Here is a 15,321-nt window from a genome sequence, read left to right on the forward strand (position 1 = left end):
TTTTTCCCATTCCTATCCGGGCCCCCAATTCAGAGAAATAATGTTTTTAATGCTATGCTAATTAGCCCCTACGTGCAACAAGGGTGGTGCCATTGCACATGTGGCTCCACTCACTTGCCGTGTTGTATCCAGGGTCATTTTTAAAAAGAGTCTAAAATTAAAAGTATGATTTCTGTGAAGTGGGGCACGGATAAGGGCGGGAGAAAGAGCTTCACACTTTGTTGATAAGCGCAAATCTGGTTTTAGTTCCAGGTACCTGGTAACAGATTCCCTTTAAAGTCAACGGGGGGGGGAGGGTCATTTACTAAGACCGTCATTTTTTGACAGTCTTTTTAGTACCTTTTAAGCTGGCTTTGCTTCCAGAAGATGCCCCTAATTTATGACGGGGAGCGCGACTTATCACAAATTAAGTGCATCTTGGGTAGCCTTTGTCTTTGCCGGAAAGGAGTAGGTTTTCGGTAAGTTTTACGCCTTTTTCCTGGCGTAACATTATAAATTGCCTTGCACAGCTCCGCCATTACTTTGTGCCGAACTCGACATGAATAAAGCACATGCGAAAATATTATCTTACAGGTGTTTAAAAAATTAGCAAAAACTGAGCCGTGCAACAATTTTATGCCAAAAAGAAGAGTAAAATGGTTAAAACTATTGGTAAATGACCCCCAATAGATGCATTAGTGAACAGCACACATCCGTGATTTACTGACGTGTCTAAGATACCTAAAGCCTCTTTCACACGGCCGTATTGCGGGCTGCATACGGCGGTTCCGTAATACACGGGGCATCTTTTTGCGGAATGGACGGATCAGAGACCTATTCAAGTTGAATGGGTCTGGATCCGTTCCGGAAGCTGCACAGACGTTGCCCGTGCATTGGGGACTGCAAATTGCGGTCCCCAATGCACGGAACGGAACCAATGCATTAGGCCTCTTGTGGGCCGCAATGCACGAACACCCACCATGGGGCAGCAGCAGCGGATCGCGGATCCATTCACTTTAATGGGTCCGTGATCCGGCCATTCCGCAAAAAGATAAGACATGTTTTATCTTTTTGCGGAACAGAAGTACGGGACGAAACCCCACGGAAGCACTCCGTAGTGCTTCCGTAGGGTTCCATTCCGTGCTTCCGTTCCGCATCTCCGGATTTGCGGACCCATTAAAGTGAATGGGTCCGCATCCGCAATACGGCCACGGTGTGCACACATTCGTGTGCAATAAGCTTTAGGCCGAGTTCACACGAACTTGTGTGACCCGTGCCCGTGCACGATCGCTGGCCGTAGGTCAGCCGCATTGGATCGCGGACCCATTCACTTTAATGGGTCCGCGATCCGCCCGTTCCGCAAAAAGATAGAACATGTCCTATCTTTTTGCGGAACGGAAGTACGGGACGCAACCCCATGGAAGCACTCCGTAGTGCTTCCGAGGGGTCCCGTTCCGTGCGGCCGTTCCGCAATTCCGGATTTGCGGACCCATTGAAGTGAATGGGTCCGCATCCGTGATGCGGAATGCACACGGAACTGTGGCCGTGTATTGACGGCCACGGATCACACACGTTCGTGTGAACTTAGCCTTAGGCTACATACACAACCGTATGTGTTTTGCGGTCCGCAAATTGCGGATACGCAAAAAAAAGGATGACGTTCCGTATAGCATCCGTTTTTTTTGCGGATCAATTGTAATAATGCCTATCCTTGTCCGTAAACTAGAAAAAAATAGGACATGCACAATTTCTTTTGAGGGGCAACAGAACGGACATACTGATGCGGACAGCAAAAAAAAACGAACGGACACGGAAACAAACAACGTTCGTGTGCATGTAGCCTTAGTGTGAAAGAGGCATAAGGTAGACCTTACAGGGAAATTTCCTGTGCTGCTGAGGCAGTATTTTCTGATGGACTGTGGTATTTGGCTCTGCTGGGGTCGTATAATGTGCCACAATATGGCACTGCTGGCCCTGCCTTCCATCAATTTGGACCCAACTACAAAACGGGGCCACTTTTAGTATTTTTTCCAGTCCGCCCCTGCCACAAAGTGATTTGTTGGATCTCCTTCACTTTGCTGGTTCTGTACTACACAGCGGTTTTTCCATTCCTCTACGTGTGCAGGAGGCCTAATAAAGAGAAATACAGAGACATTTATTCAATTTTGGTGGAGGTTTTAAAATTAGGCCTTAAAGGGACACCACCATCCAAAAATGACATACAGTACAAACTGTTCTACAAATTCCTTCAGCATGGGGGGTGGGGGAGCAGGTAAAAGAATCAAAGTACGGGGGGGGAGGGGTGTGACTGGGAGTCAGATGCAGAACATGGACTCCAGATTACACTGAGGAGAGAGATCACAGGAGAGATAGGGCCTGAGAAGAATCCATCATCAGCTCTGAGTTACTGCTACTTATTAAAACCTGAACATAAAACATTTGAGCGGAGTGATCATTCCAATATGTACGATGCATCCCGGGTCAATAGAGACATCTGTCTACAAGGTATTCACTCCGCAGGGAGGGGGTTCCTTCATTTATACAGGAAGAATTCTTTCCAGTAAAGGCAAAAAGGCTGAGGAATGAGTGATAAACATGATGGACAATAGGGGTTGTAGTCCAGATTTTGTGAACTCTGTATAGAATATAACTGTGTTTTTGCGCAGCTTTATACCCCTTTTCCTTCACTGTTCTACCTGTGTAAGTGGCAGTCCTAACTGCAGTTCTTGCTTTCTATTGATGCTTCAGGTAGTTCGGGATGAACACAACACTTAACCCCTGTGATAATCAGCAGTAACAATGCTACCTCTGTGGCTGTGACCAATGCCTATGATGTAGCTCTTAAAGGGCATCTGTCAGCAGTTTTGTACCCATGACACTGGCTGACCTTTTGCATGTGCACTTGGCAGCTGAAGGCATCTGTGTTGGTCCCATGTTCCTTTGTGCCCGCATTGCGGAGAAAAATGATGTTTTATTATATGCAAATGAGCCTCTAAGAGCAACGGGGGCGTTGCCATTACACCTAGAGGCTCTGCTCTCTCTGCAACTGCCGCTCCCTCTGTTCTTTGATTGACAGGGCCAGGCAGTGAAAACATCCATCACACCTGGTTCTGTCAATCAAAGTGGAGACTACGCAGCAGTTGCAGGGAGAGCTGAGCCTCTAGGTGTAACGGCAACGCCCCCGTTGCTCCTAGAGGCTCATTTGCATTCAATTTTTTTTTTATTTTGCTCCTGGCATTGTTGCTCATTAGATGCTTCTTTCACATACGATTATCAGATTATTTCCCATACGGGGGCCGGGGGCCAATTGTAGCTGAATACAGCGGCAGGGAATGTGGTTCTAGGATATGTCAGAGTAAATGCACCTTTAATGGAAAGCAAGATAATACCCCTTTGAACACACAAGAGTGCCCCCCTCTTTGACACCCCCCACCCCTCTCGGTTTAAGCACTTAATTGTGTTTTCATTGTATAGACTTGTATAGAAGTGACAGGGCAGACAATGGCAGCTGCAGGGCCTCTCCAGTCCCCAGTGTGGGAATGGCAGCACTTACCTCTATATACTCCATACATTTCCTGTGTCATCAGCGCCGGACCACAGGGGACAGGAACAGAGAATGCTAAGCACACGGAGCCACGTGACGATGGCGGTGTCCTGCCTGTCCCAACAAAAACAAGAACAAAGGGTTAATGTGGAGTACCTGTATGCATATCCCCCCTGTATATACCTGCCACTGGACCCGTATATACCTGCAGGCCGCCGCCACATGACTCTAGCAAAGTGTGCAAAACAGCAAGAGGGTGTAATGAACACAGATGTAAATCCACTGAGCAAGCGACAGTGTATTAACATGGTACTGGGTAAAAAAAGAGCTTCTGTATCTAAGCTTATGTGTGATACTGTGCTGCCGACCAAATGAATCCCATCCTTACATGTGTGATACTGTCTGCTGAGATTTGTATCCAAGCCCATCATGTGTGATACTGTCTGCTGAGATTTGTATCTAAGCCCATCATGTGTGATAGTGTCTGCTGAGATTTGTATCTAAGCTTATGTGTGATACTGTGCTGCCGACCAAATGAATCCCATCCTTACATGTGTGATACTGTCTGCTGAGATGTGTATCCAAGCCCATCATGTGTGATACTGTCTGCTGAGATTTGTATCTAAATCTATCATATGTGTGATACTGTCTGCTGAGATGTGTATCTAAGCCCATCATGTGTGATACTGTGCTGCTGAGCCACTGTATCTAATACTATCGTGTGATACTGTCTGCTGAGATTTGTATCTAAGCCCATCATGTGTGATACTGTCTGCTGAGATGTGTATCTAAGCCTATCATGTGCGATACTGTCTGCTGAGATTTGTATCTAAGCCCATCATGTGCGATACTGTCTGCTGAGATTTGTATCTAAGCCCATCATGTGTGATACTGTCTGCTAAAATGTGTATCTAAGCCCATCATGTGTGATACTGTCTGCTAAGATGTGTATCTAAGCCCATCATGTGTGATACTGTCTGCTGAGATGTGTATCTAAGCCCATTATGTGCGATACTGTCTGCTGAGATTTGTATCTAAGCCCATCATGTGTGATACTGTCTGCTGAGATTTGTATCTAAATCTATCATGTGCGATACTGTCTGCTGAGATGCGTATCTAAGCCCATTATGTGCGATACTGTCTGCTGAGATTTGTATCTAAATCTATCATGTGTGATACTGTCTGCTGAGATGTGTATCTAAGCCCATCATGTGTGATACTGTCTGCTGAGCCACTGTATCTAATCCAATTGTGTGGCACTGTCTGCTAAGCTGCTGTATCTAATCTTACCGAGCTGGATACTGTACTCTGTGCTGCTGTATTTTATCCTGTCGTGTAATACTATCCACTAAGCTGCTGTATCTAAACCTACCACGTGTGATACTGCCTGCTTAGCCGCTGGATCTAATCCTATCATGTGTAATACTCTCACTGAAATGCTGTATCTAATTTTTGTCATGTGTGATACTGTCTGCTGAGCTACTGGATCTAATTCTGCGAGATACTGTCTGCCGAGCTGCTGTATCTAAGCCATCGTGTGCAATACAGTCAGCAGAGGCTGATTTGGTCCATGTAATTTCCGAGTGAGCACTGCTGATCGGGGGTTAAATGTCTGTACTGGGTTAACGCTCTGGAGGTGATCGCATTCTGACAGGGTCACGTAAAAAGGTGTAAGATCCCCAATCAAGGCCTTAGGGTCCCGGGGGCACAACTGCCAAATACAACTAAGACTTTTAATAGTGTAAAAAAAATAATAAAATCCCCGTCTGCTCAGCGCAGAGCGAGCCCCGTAAACCGTCCTCTGGGAGGATAATGTGAAACACGTGTGGCTTCTGTGCACAGGGCGGCTGCCACTACACAAGACGTCTCTATTTCGCGTTGCTATCGCAGGCGGTCTCGGGGGGCAGATAGACAGAGGTGTTTATTTACACATCAAATGGCTCCCAGAGAGGTGTTTGCAGGTCGGCGGCCATGATTACTAATTGCGGAGAGGATCAGACAACGGGAGTACGATTCAAGTCACTTTCACCAAATTGGGGATGCATTTGGTGAGCCGCGGTGATGTGCGGCCAATCAGGGATCTGCGTTTGATAATCTACATTTGCAAATATATAAAACTACAAATTGGCGTGGTATTAAAAAAGCAGGAAGTGCTCATCCCCGTGTGCAGTGGCGCATCTATACCGGGGGGGGCAGATCCTGCACTTGTGGTCCGCTGCTAATGGCAATCCCCAGCAAAAAAGCATACAATGGAGGATGCCCGCAGCGGACCACAAGTACCACAATAGATATCCTACACAGGAAAACAAATGTGTGGATGTGATAAACAATCAAATAAAATAACAATAACTTTTACAAAGACAGGTGCACTCTGCGGTCTTACTAAACCCTCGTACTGATGTCAAATTGAGAGATTAGCCAACATACCCTACTGTGGAGGACATGTCTGAGCCCGAGCACCGCGCCAAGGTTTCTCAAGTAGCTCGGGACCTCGGGGGGGCAGATCCTACATTCGTGGTCCGCTGCTAATTGCAATCCCCAGCAAAAATGCATACAATGGAGGATGCCCACAGCGGACCACAATATACATCCTACACAGGAGAGCAAATATGTGTGTTTATATATACAGTAGAATTTTTTGGAGGTGTAGAAACTCCTAGTCTGAATGTGCCTTTATTTCCATCCACAGGCAGCATTCTGGTGCACATGTGAGGCCCGGGCTATATCAGCCAGTCTTGGGTGGGGCTCAGAGCTCTCTCCCTCCGAGTCCTCCCAGTGTAAGCATAGCTGCATACTGGAAGTAACTGGGAGTTTGCTGTGAGTCGGACCTTGCGCACCTGTAATTTGCCCACTGGCTCCTGGTATTGCCCATATGGCACAGGTAGGTGAGTGTTAGGTCCCGAGCTACTTGAGAAACCTTGGCGCAGTGCTCGGGCTCAGACATGTCCTCCAAGCAGGATATGTTGGCTAATCTCTAAATTTTACACCAGTATGAGGGTTTAGTAAGACCGCAGAGTGCACCTGTCTTTGTAAAAGTTATTGTTATTTTGTTTAATCTACATTTGCACAAAATTATTATTTGTTGATCATATAAAACATTTTTCTTCGGCCTCATGCACACGATCATATCTGTTCTGCAGTTCGCAAATAGCCTATCCAAAACCAGGATACCGTCCACGTGTGTTCCGCAATTTCCCGTCCGATGTTAAAAATGACTATTCTTGTCTGCAAAACATGGTCTATTTTTATTTTTTTATTTTTGCGAGACGGCGGAATGGACATATGGATGCAGACTGCATACGGTTTGCTGTCCGCAATTTTTGCAGGCCCATCAAAATTAATGGGTCTGCATCCAATCCGCAAAAAATGCTGATCAGATGCGGACCAAAACTTTGGTCGTGTGCATGAGGCCTAATCCTCGACACATTTAAATCGTACTGAGTGGACACTCTACAGAAAGCGCTCGCTCATCTTCATAGCAGTATGATGTCGGCCACTCCAATGACCTCTGTGATAAAACAGTTTGCATGTGTCACCGGATGCCCCATGGAAGAGCAGCAGCCGCCATACTGTCGGAAGTTCCCTGCAGATTGCTAATGAAAAAAGTAGCAACTCGTTGTGACTGGTTAATAGTTGCGCATTTGTTGTGCGGCTCTGCTGTTTTTGGTCACAGCAGCGGCCAATACATGTGACTGCCCCCCCAGGCCACATGCACAGGGTGCCTATCACACGCAGATATTCGTGTGGGAAAATCCGCAGAGTTAGGCCCCTTTCACATGGGCGAGATTTCCGTGCTGCTGCAATGCGTAAGGTGAACGCATTGCACCCGCACTGAATCCGGACCCATTCATTTCTATGGGACTGTGCACAGGAGCGGTGATTTTCACGCATTACTTGTGCGTTGCGTGAAAATCGCAGCATGCTCTATTTTGTGCGTTTTCACGCAACGCAGGCCCCATAGATGTGAATGGGGCTGCGTGAAAATCGCAAGCATCCACAAGCAAGTGCAGATGCGGTGCAATTTTCACGCATGGTTGCTAGGAGACGATCGGGATGGGGACTCGATCATTATATTATTTTCCCTTATAACATGGTTATAAGGGAAAATAATAGCATTCTTAAAGGGGTTGTCCGGGTTCAGAGCTGAACCCGGACATCCCTCCATTTTCCCCCCGGCAGCCCCCCTGACATGAGCATTGGAGCAGTTCATGCTCCGATGCTCTCCTTTGCCCTGCGCTAAATCGCGCAGGGCAAAGGCATTTTTTGGAGATCCGGTGATGAACCAGGCTCTCCATGGGGCTGCCAGGAACCCCGGTGACGTCACAGGCACTGATGGGCGGGATTTAGCGCTGCCCTAGCCAGTAAATCGGCTAGGGCAGCTCTAAAGCCCGCCCATCAGAGCCGGTGACGTCACAGAACACACTGCCGGGCGCAAGTTTCCGCCCGGCAGTGTGTTATTGAAAACAAAAGAGACCTTGCCCTGCGCAATCTAGCGCAGGGCAAGGGAGCGCATCGGAGCATCAGATGCTCTGATGCCAACATCTGGGGGGCTGCCGGGGTACCCCTTTAATACAGAATGCTTACTAAAATAGGGCTGGAGGGGTTAAAAGTCGGCGCAGGCGCAATGAGGAAGCCGGCACCAGGAGCTCGGCCTTCACTCACTGCGCCTGCGCCGAATACAGAAGTGAACGGCGCAGGCACTGGATTTCCTCAACGATGCATGGCACTTGTACATCAATCAAGAGGAGCGGGGCGGGCAGAACGGAGGACCTGGGCGGGATAAAGGGTGAGTAGACGGAGCCTCTAGGTGCTGAATCTACGCCCACGTAGCACCTAGAGGCTCATTAGCATATTGTAAAAGTGTGTCTTTTAGGGCTCTTTCACACCTGCGTTCGTTTCTTCCGGCATAGAGTTCCGTCGTCGGGGCTCTATGCCGGAAGAATCCTGATCAGGATTATCCCCATGCATTCTGAATGGAGAGAAATCCGTTCAGGATGCATCAGGATGTCTTCAGTTCCGGAACGTAACGTTTTTTGGCCGGAGAAAATACCGCAGCATGCTGCGCTTTTTGCTCCGGTCAAAAATCCTGAAGACTTGCCGCAAGGCCGGATCCGGAATTAATGCCCATTGAAAGGCATTAATCCGGATCCGGCCTTAAGCTAAACGTTGTTTCGGCGCATTACCGGATCCGACGTTTAGCTTTTTCTGAATGGTTACCATGGCTGCCAAGACGCTAAAGTCCTGTTTGCCATGGTAAAGTGTAGTGGGGAGCGGGGGAGCAGTATACTTACCGTCCGTGCGGCTCCCGGGGCGCTTCAGAGTGACGTCAGGGCGCCCCACGTGCATGGATGACGTGTCGCATGGATCACGTCATCCATGCGCATGGGGCGCCCTGACGTCATTCTGGAGCGCCCCGGGAGCCGCGCGGACTGTAAGTATACTGCTCCCCCGCTCCCCACTACTACTATGGCGACCAGGACTTTAATAGCGTCCTGGGTGCCATAGTAACACTGAACGCATTTTGAAGACGGATCCGTCTTCAAATGCTTTCAGTTCACTTGCGTTGTTACGGATCCGGCGGGCACCTCCGGCAAATGGAGTGCACGACGGATCCGGACAACGCAAGTGTTAAAGAGGCCTTACTAAAACGGCTGCAGGGAGAAATGTAAAAAACACACTGTTATGTAGTGCTGATATTGGCGCATCGCTAATGTCATTCAGCTACATAACAGTATTTCGGGTGGTAGAAACGCTTTAAACTTAGAACAGCAGAAACTAGCATCTATAAAAATAGAACAGGGGGGGAGGTTGTCTGCTGAATTCCCCCCCAGCGTGCCCGCAAAGAGCTGACACTTGTCATTCTGTTGCGGATTTCATCACGTGTATAAGGTCCTTGGGTACCTGCACGTGCGGCGGACTATGCACGGTTTTCCCTGCGGATTTTTGTGCCAAATCTCATGTACCCACTGCGTCTTTTGTATGTGCGGAAACCCGACCAGCCGTGCGGCTTTTAAAATCGCAGCATGTTGATTGTTTGTGCGGCTCAGAGGCTGATGTATTGTGGTTTTCCCTTAGACTTCAGTGGAGTTGTTATTATACTCAGAAAATTAGCAAAAACTGCAATAAAAAGTGCAGATTTAAATTTTTTTGTATCACGTTTTTAAGGCGGATTATCTGCATAGAAATCCACACTGTGTGCAGTTACCCTTAAAGCTTTCTCACAAGGCGAATTTTGTGTGTGCGAATCTCCATGTCGAAATGCATCTTCCATTGATTTCAATGGGAATCCACGCTGCAATTTATTAACACACGGGTTTCCAAACTGCGTCAGGAAGGGCCATGTCCACTGAATGGGGCTAAATCAGCAGGTAGATCTGTAGCCTTCAGTACTGTGTCAGAAAGCTGAAAGTCCCATACATTCTGTGTAAATGGGGCGTTTACATGGGACGTTTTTGAGAAAACCGTACAAAAAGGCTGCCGCAGTTCTGAGCCATGCGGTTTGTAGGTGAAACTCACAATTGTAATGCACCCCAGTCTCAGACAGTGAGGGGCGGTAGGTTACCCGACACGACTACTGACCATCACTATTTTGCTGTGTGTTTGCTGCCGCAATAAAGAGCACCACATGTAAATCCACCCCAATAATCCCAGATATTCCTGCCATAACCTGTCACAGGGGCCACACACTTTACAAGATGGAGGACGAGAACCAGGCCTGAGAAAGGACTTGTTGCTCATAGCAACAAGCAACCAACCACAGTTCAGCTTTCGTTTTGAAAATCCTTTCATCTACAACAGCCAATCAGATGGCTTGATTCACTCCAGAGCCGTTGCCGTTTCAAGATACAAGCTGACATCTGATTGGCTGTTGTGGTAGACCAGGACGCGACGTCTCTAAGGAGACTTTTCTGCTGTATTATGTATGTGAGCGGCTGAATTCCTGCATAGAAAGTCCCCAGGAAATGTTCTATGCTGGACTACGGCCCAGAGAGCACTGTCTGTCTGCTGGGACCTGTAGTGCTACTCGTTATGACCGTGCTGCCCCTCGTGATAGTAGAGCTTTACCTGATAGAGCGTTGCGTGCTGGGACTTCAGTCAGAGAAGCGTCATATTGGATTGAATGCTGGGTATTATATGAAGGAGGGGGGCATGCTGGGTATTATATGAAGGAGGGGGGCATGCTGGGTATTATATGAAGGAGGGGGGGCATGCTGGGTATTATATGAAGGAGGGGGGCATGCTGGGTATTATATGATAGAGGGGGGCATGCTGGGTATTATATGAAGGAGGGGGGCATGCTGGGTATTATATGAAGGAGGGGGGCATGCTGGGTATTATATGATAGAGGGGGGCATGCTGGGTATTATATAATAGATGGGGGCATGCTGGGTATTATATAATAGAGGGGGGCATGCTGGGTATTATATGATAGAAGGGGCATACTGGGTATTATATGATGGAGGTGGGCATTCTGGGTATTATATGATGAAGGGGGCATGCTAGGTTCTATATGATGGAGGAGGCATGCTGGGTATTATCTGATGGAGGGGGGCATGCTGGGTATTATATGATGGAGGGGGGCATGTTGGGTATTATATGATGGAGGGGGGCATGCTGGGTATTATATAATAGAGGGGGGCATGCTGGGTATCATATAATAGAGGGGGGCAGGCTGGGTATTATATAATAGATGGGGGCATGTTGGGTATTATATAATAGATGGGGGCATGTTGGGTATTATATGATGGAGGGGGGCATGCTGGGTATTATGCTGGAGGGGGCATGCTGGGTATTATGATGGAGTGGGGCATGCTGGGTATTCTGATTGAGGGGAACATACTGGGTATTATATGGAGGGAGGCATGCTGGGTATTATATGATGGAGGTGGGCATGCTGGGTATTATGATGGAGGGGGGCATGCTGGGTATTATATGATCAAGGGGGGCATGCTGGGTATTATATGATGGAGGGGAGCATGCTGGGTATTGTATGATAGAAGGGGCATGCTGGGTATTATCTGATGGAGGGGGGCATGCTGGGTATTCTGATTGAGGGGAACATACTGGGTATTATATGGAGGGGGGCATGCTGGGTATTATATGGAGGGGGGCATGCTGGGTATTATATGGAGGGAGGCATAGAATAGAATTTATAAATGATTGGAGGTGAGCCCTCATGTCCAGCGCCATGATCCATCAGGTGCACGCGCCTCACACAGAAGAGGCGGAGGACCGTACACCCCCCTTCACTGTACATGGTATAGTTTACTCCACTATCCCATACTGGGATTTAGTGGCCAGACAGCAGCTGAAAGGACAAGAGGACACTCTTCTGTAACCCTGCAGACACATGTTTCGTGTTACGTGTATGTCATAAGCTTTCTCCCTACACACACACTAAACATACATCATGGACATGCTGTGAAAACGTGCAGTGATGGCATTCCCAGGTGTGTCATACAGTACGTCTAAAGTTCGTGTATGCGACCCCGGCCCCACTCATCCTCACTGTTCTCTTCTTTGTCTTTTGGGCAGTTGTCACTGAACGACAGTGGTGAGCTAGCCTGGAGTCGATAAGTATGGAGAATGGATTCATCCTGACCTATGAGATAGGGGGGGGGGTGGAATATGGAACCTGAGATAATCCAGATATGCGAAAGCTGACTGAAAATCAATAAGGCTGTAATGACCATCAGTAGGAGAAAGCTGGTGACAACCAATATGGCTGTAGTGACCATGAGTAGGAGAAAGCTGGTGACAACAAATATGGCTGTAATGACCATTAGTATCAAAAAGCTGGTGACAACAAATATGGCTGTAATGACCGTCAGTAGGAGAAACTGGTGACAACCAATATGGCTGTAAAGACCATCAATAAAAGAAAGCCGGTGACAACCAATATGGCTGTAATGACCATCAATAAAAGAAAGCTGGTGACAACCAATATGGCTGTAATGACCGTCAGTAGGAGAAACTGGTGACAACCAATATGGCTGTAAAGACCATCAATAGGAGAAAGCTGGTGACAACCAATATGGCTGTAATGACCATTATTAGGAGAAAGCTGGTGACAACCAATATGGCTGTAGTGATCATGAATAGGAGAAAGGATGGTGATCATTACAGCCATATTGGTTGTCATCAGCTTTTTCCTATTGATGGTACGACAGTGATGAGCTAGCCTGGAGTCGATAAGTATGGAGAATGGATTCATCCTGACCTATGAGATAGGGGGGGTGGAATATGGAACCTGAGATATTCCAGATATGCGAAAGCTGACTGAAAATCAATAAGGCTGTAATGACCATCTGTAGGAAAAAGCTGGTGACAACCAATATGGCTGTAATGACCATCAGTAGGAGAAAGCTGGTGACAATATGTCTGTAATGACCGTCAATAAGAGAAAGCTTGTGACAACTATTATGGCTGTAGTGACCATAAGTAGGAGACAACAAATATGGCTGTAATGACCATTAGTATCAAAAAGCTGGTGACAACAAATATGGCTGTAATGACCGTCAGTAGGAGAAACTGGTGACAACCAATATGGCTGAAATGACCATCAGTAGGAGAAAGCCGGTGACAACCAATATGGCTGTAATGACCATCAAAAAAAGAAAGCTGGTGACAACCAATATGGCTGTAATGACCGTCAGTAGGAGAAAATGGTGACAACCAGTATGGCTGAAATGACCATCAATAGGAAAAAGCTGATGACAACCAATATGGCTGTAATGACCGTCAGTAGGAGAAACTGGTGACAACCAATATGGCTGCAATGATCATCAGTAGGAGAAAGCTGGTGACAACCAATATGGCTGTAATGATCATCAGTAGGAGAAAGCTGGTGACAACCAATATGGCTGTAGTGATCATCAGTAGGAGAAAGCTGTTGACAACCAATATGGCTGTAGTGATCATGAATAGGAGAAAGGATGGTGACATCCAATATGGCTGTAATGACCATTATTAGGCGAAAGCTGGTGACAACCAATAAGGCTGTAATGACCATTATTAGGAGAAAGCTGGTGACAACCAATATGGCTGTAGTGATCATGAATAGGAGAAAGGATGGTGACATCCAATATGGCTGTAATGACCGTCAGTAGGAGAAAGCTGGTGACAACCAATATGGCTGTAAGGACCATAAGTAAGAGAAAGCTGGTGACCACAAATGGCTGAATTGACCATCAATAAAAGAAAGCCGGTGACAACCAATATGGCTGTAATGACCATCAATAAAAGAAAGCTGGTGACAACCAATATGGCTGTAATGACCGTCAGTAGGAGAAACTGGTGACAACCAATATGGCTGTAAAGACCATCAATAGGAGAAAGCTGGTAACAACCAATATGGCTGTAATGACCATTATTAGGAGAAAGCTGGTGACAACCAATATGGCTGTAGTGATAATGAATAGGAGAAAGGATGGTGACATCCAATATGGCTGTAATGACCATTATTAGGCGAAAGCTGGTGACAACCAATATGGCTGTAATGACCATCAAAAAAAGAAAGCTGGTGACAACCAATATGGCTGTAATGACCGTCAGTAGGAGAAACTGGTGACAACCAGTATGGCTGAAATGACCATCAATAGGAAAAAGCTAATGACAACCAATATGGCTGTAATGATCATCAGTAGGAGAAAGCTGGTGACAACCAATATGGCTGTAATGATCATCAGTAGGAGAAAGCTGGTGACAACCAATATGGCTGTAATGATCATCAGTAGGAGAAAGCTGGTGACAACCAATATGGCTGTAGTGATCATGAATAGGAGAAAGGATGGTGACATCCAATATGGCTGTAATGACCATTATTAGGCGAAAGCTGGTGACAACCAATAAGGCTGTAATGACCATTATTAGGAGAAAGCTGGTGACAACCAATATGGCTGTAATGACCATTATTAGGAGAAAGCTGGTGACAACCAATATGGCTGTAGTGATCATGAATAGGAGAAAGGATGGTGACATCCAATATGGCTGTAATGACCGTCAGTAGGAGAAAGCTGGTGACAACCAATATGGCTGTAAGGACCATAAGTAAGAGAAAGCTGGTGACCACAAATGGCTGAATTGACCATCAATAAAAGAAAGCCGGTGACAACCAATATGGCTGTAATGACCATCAAAAAAAGAAAGCTGGTGACAACCAATATGGCTGTAATGACCGTCAGTAGGAGAAACTGGTGACAACCAGTATGGCTGAAATGACCATCAATAGGAAAAAGCTGATGACAACCAATATGGCTGTAATGATCATCAAAAAAAGAAAGCTGGTGACAACCAATATGGCTGTAATGACCATTAGTAGGAAAAAGCTGATGACAACCAATATGGCTGTAATGACCGTCAGTAGGAGAAACTGGTGACAACCAATATGGCTGTAAAGACCATCGATAGGAGAAAGCTGGTGACAACCAATATGGCTGTAATGACCATTATTAGGAAAAAGCTGATGACAACCAGTATGGCTGTAATGACCGTCAGTAGAAGAAACTGGTGACAACCAGTATGGCTGAAATGACCATGAATAGGAGAAAGCTGGTGACAACCCCTTACTGGGCTTTAATGGCTCCTGAATAACTAGAGACGTTTGACAACTTTCTGGTAGTTCAGAATAGAAGGTCTGGATATGGAAGCTGGATGTACCACTGTACAGGAGTCTGGGAAAGCTGGGTGACAACCAATATACGCTAATGTAATTATTTGTCTCATTATTTGCTTTTCTTAACAGATGATGGAGGTGATTGTCCTGATTATGGGTTGTTCTGGCCGGATTATCGGATGTT

The sequence above is a fragment of the Bufo bufo genome, chromosome 1 (genome assembly GCF_905171765.1).
Source record: "Bufo bufo chromosome 1, aBufBuf1.1, whole genome shotgun sequence".
In the NCBI taxonomy this organism is placed as follows: domain Eukaryota; kingdom Metazoa; phylum Chordata; class Amphibia; order Anura; family Bufonidae; genus Bufo; species Bufo bufo.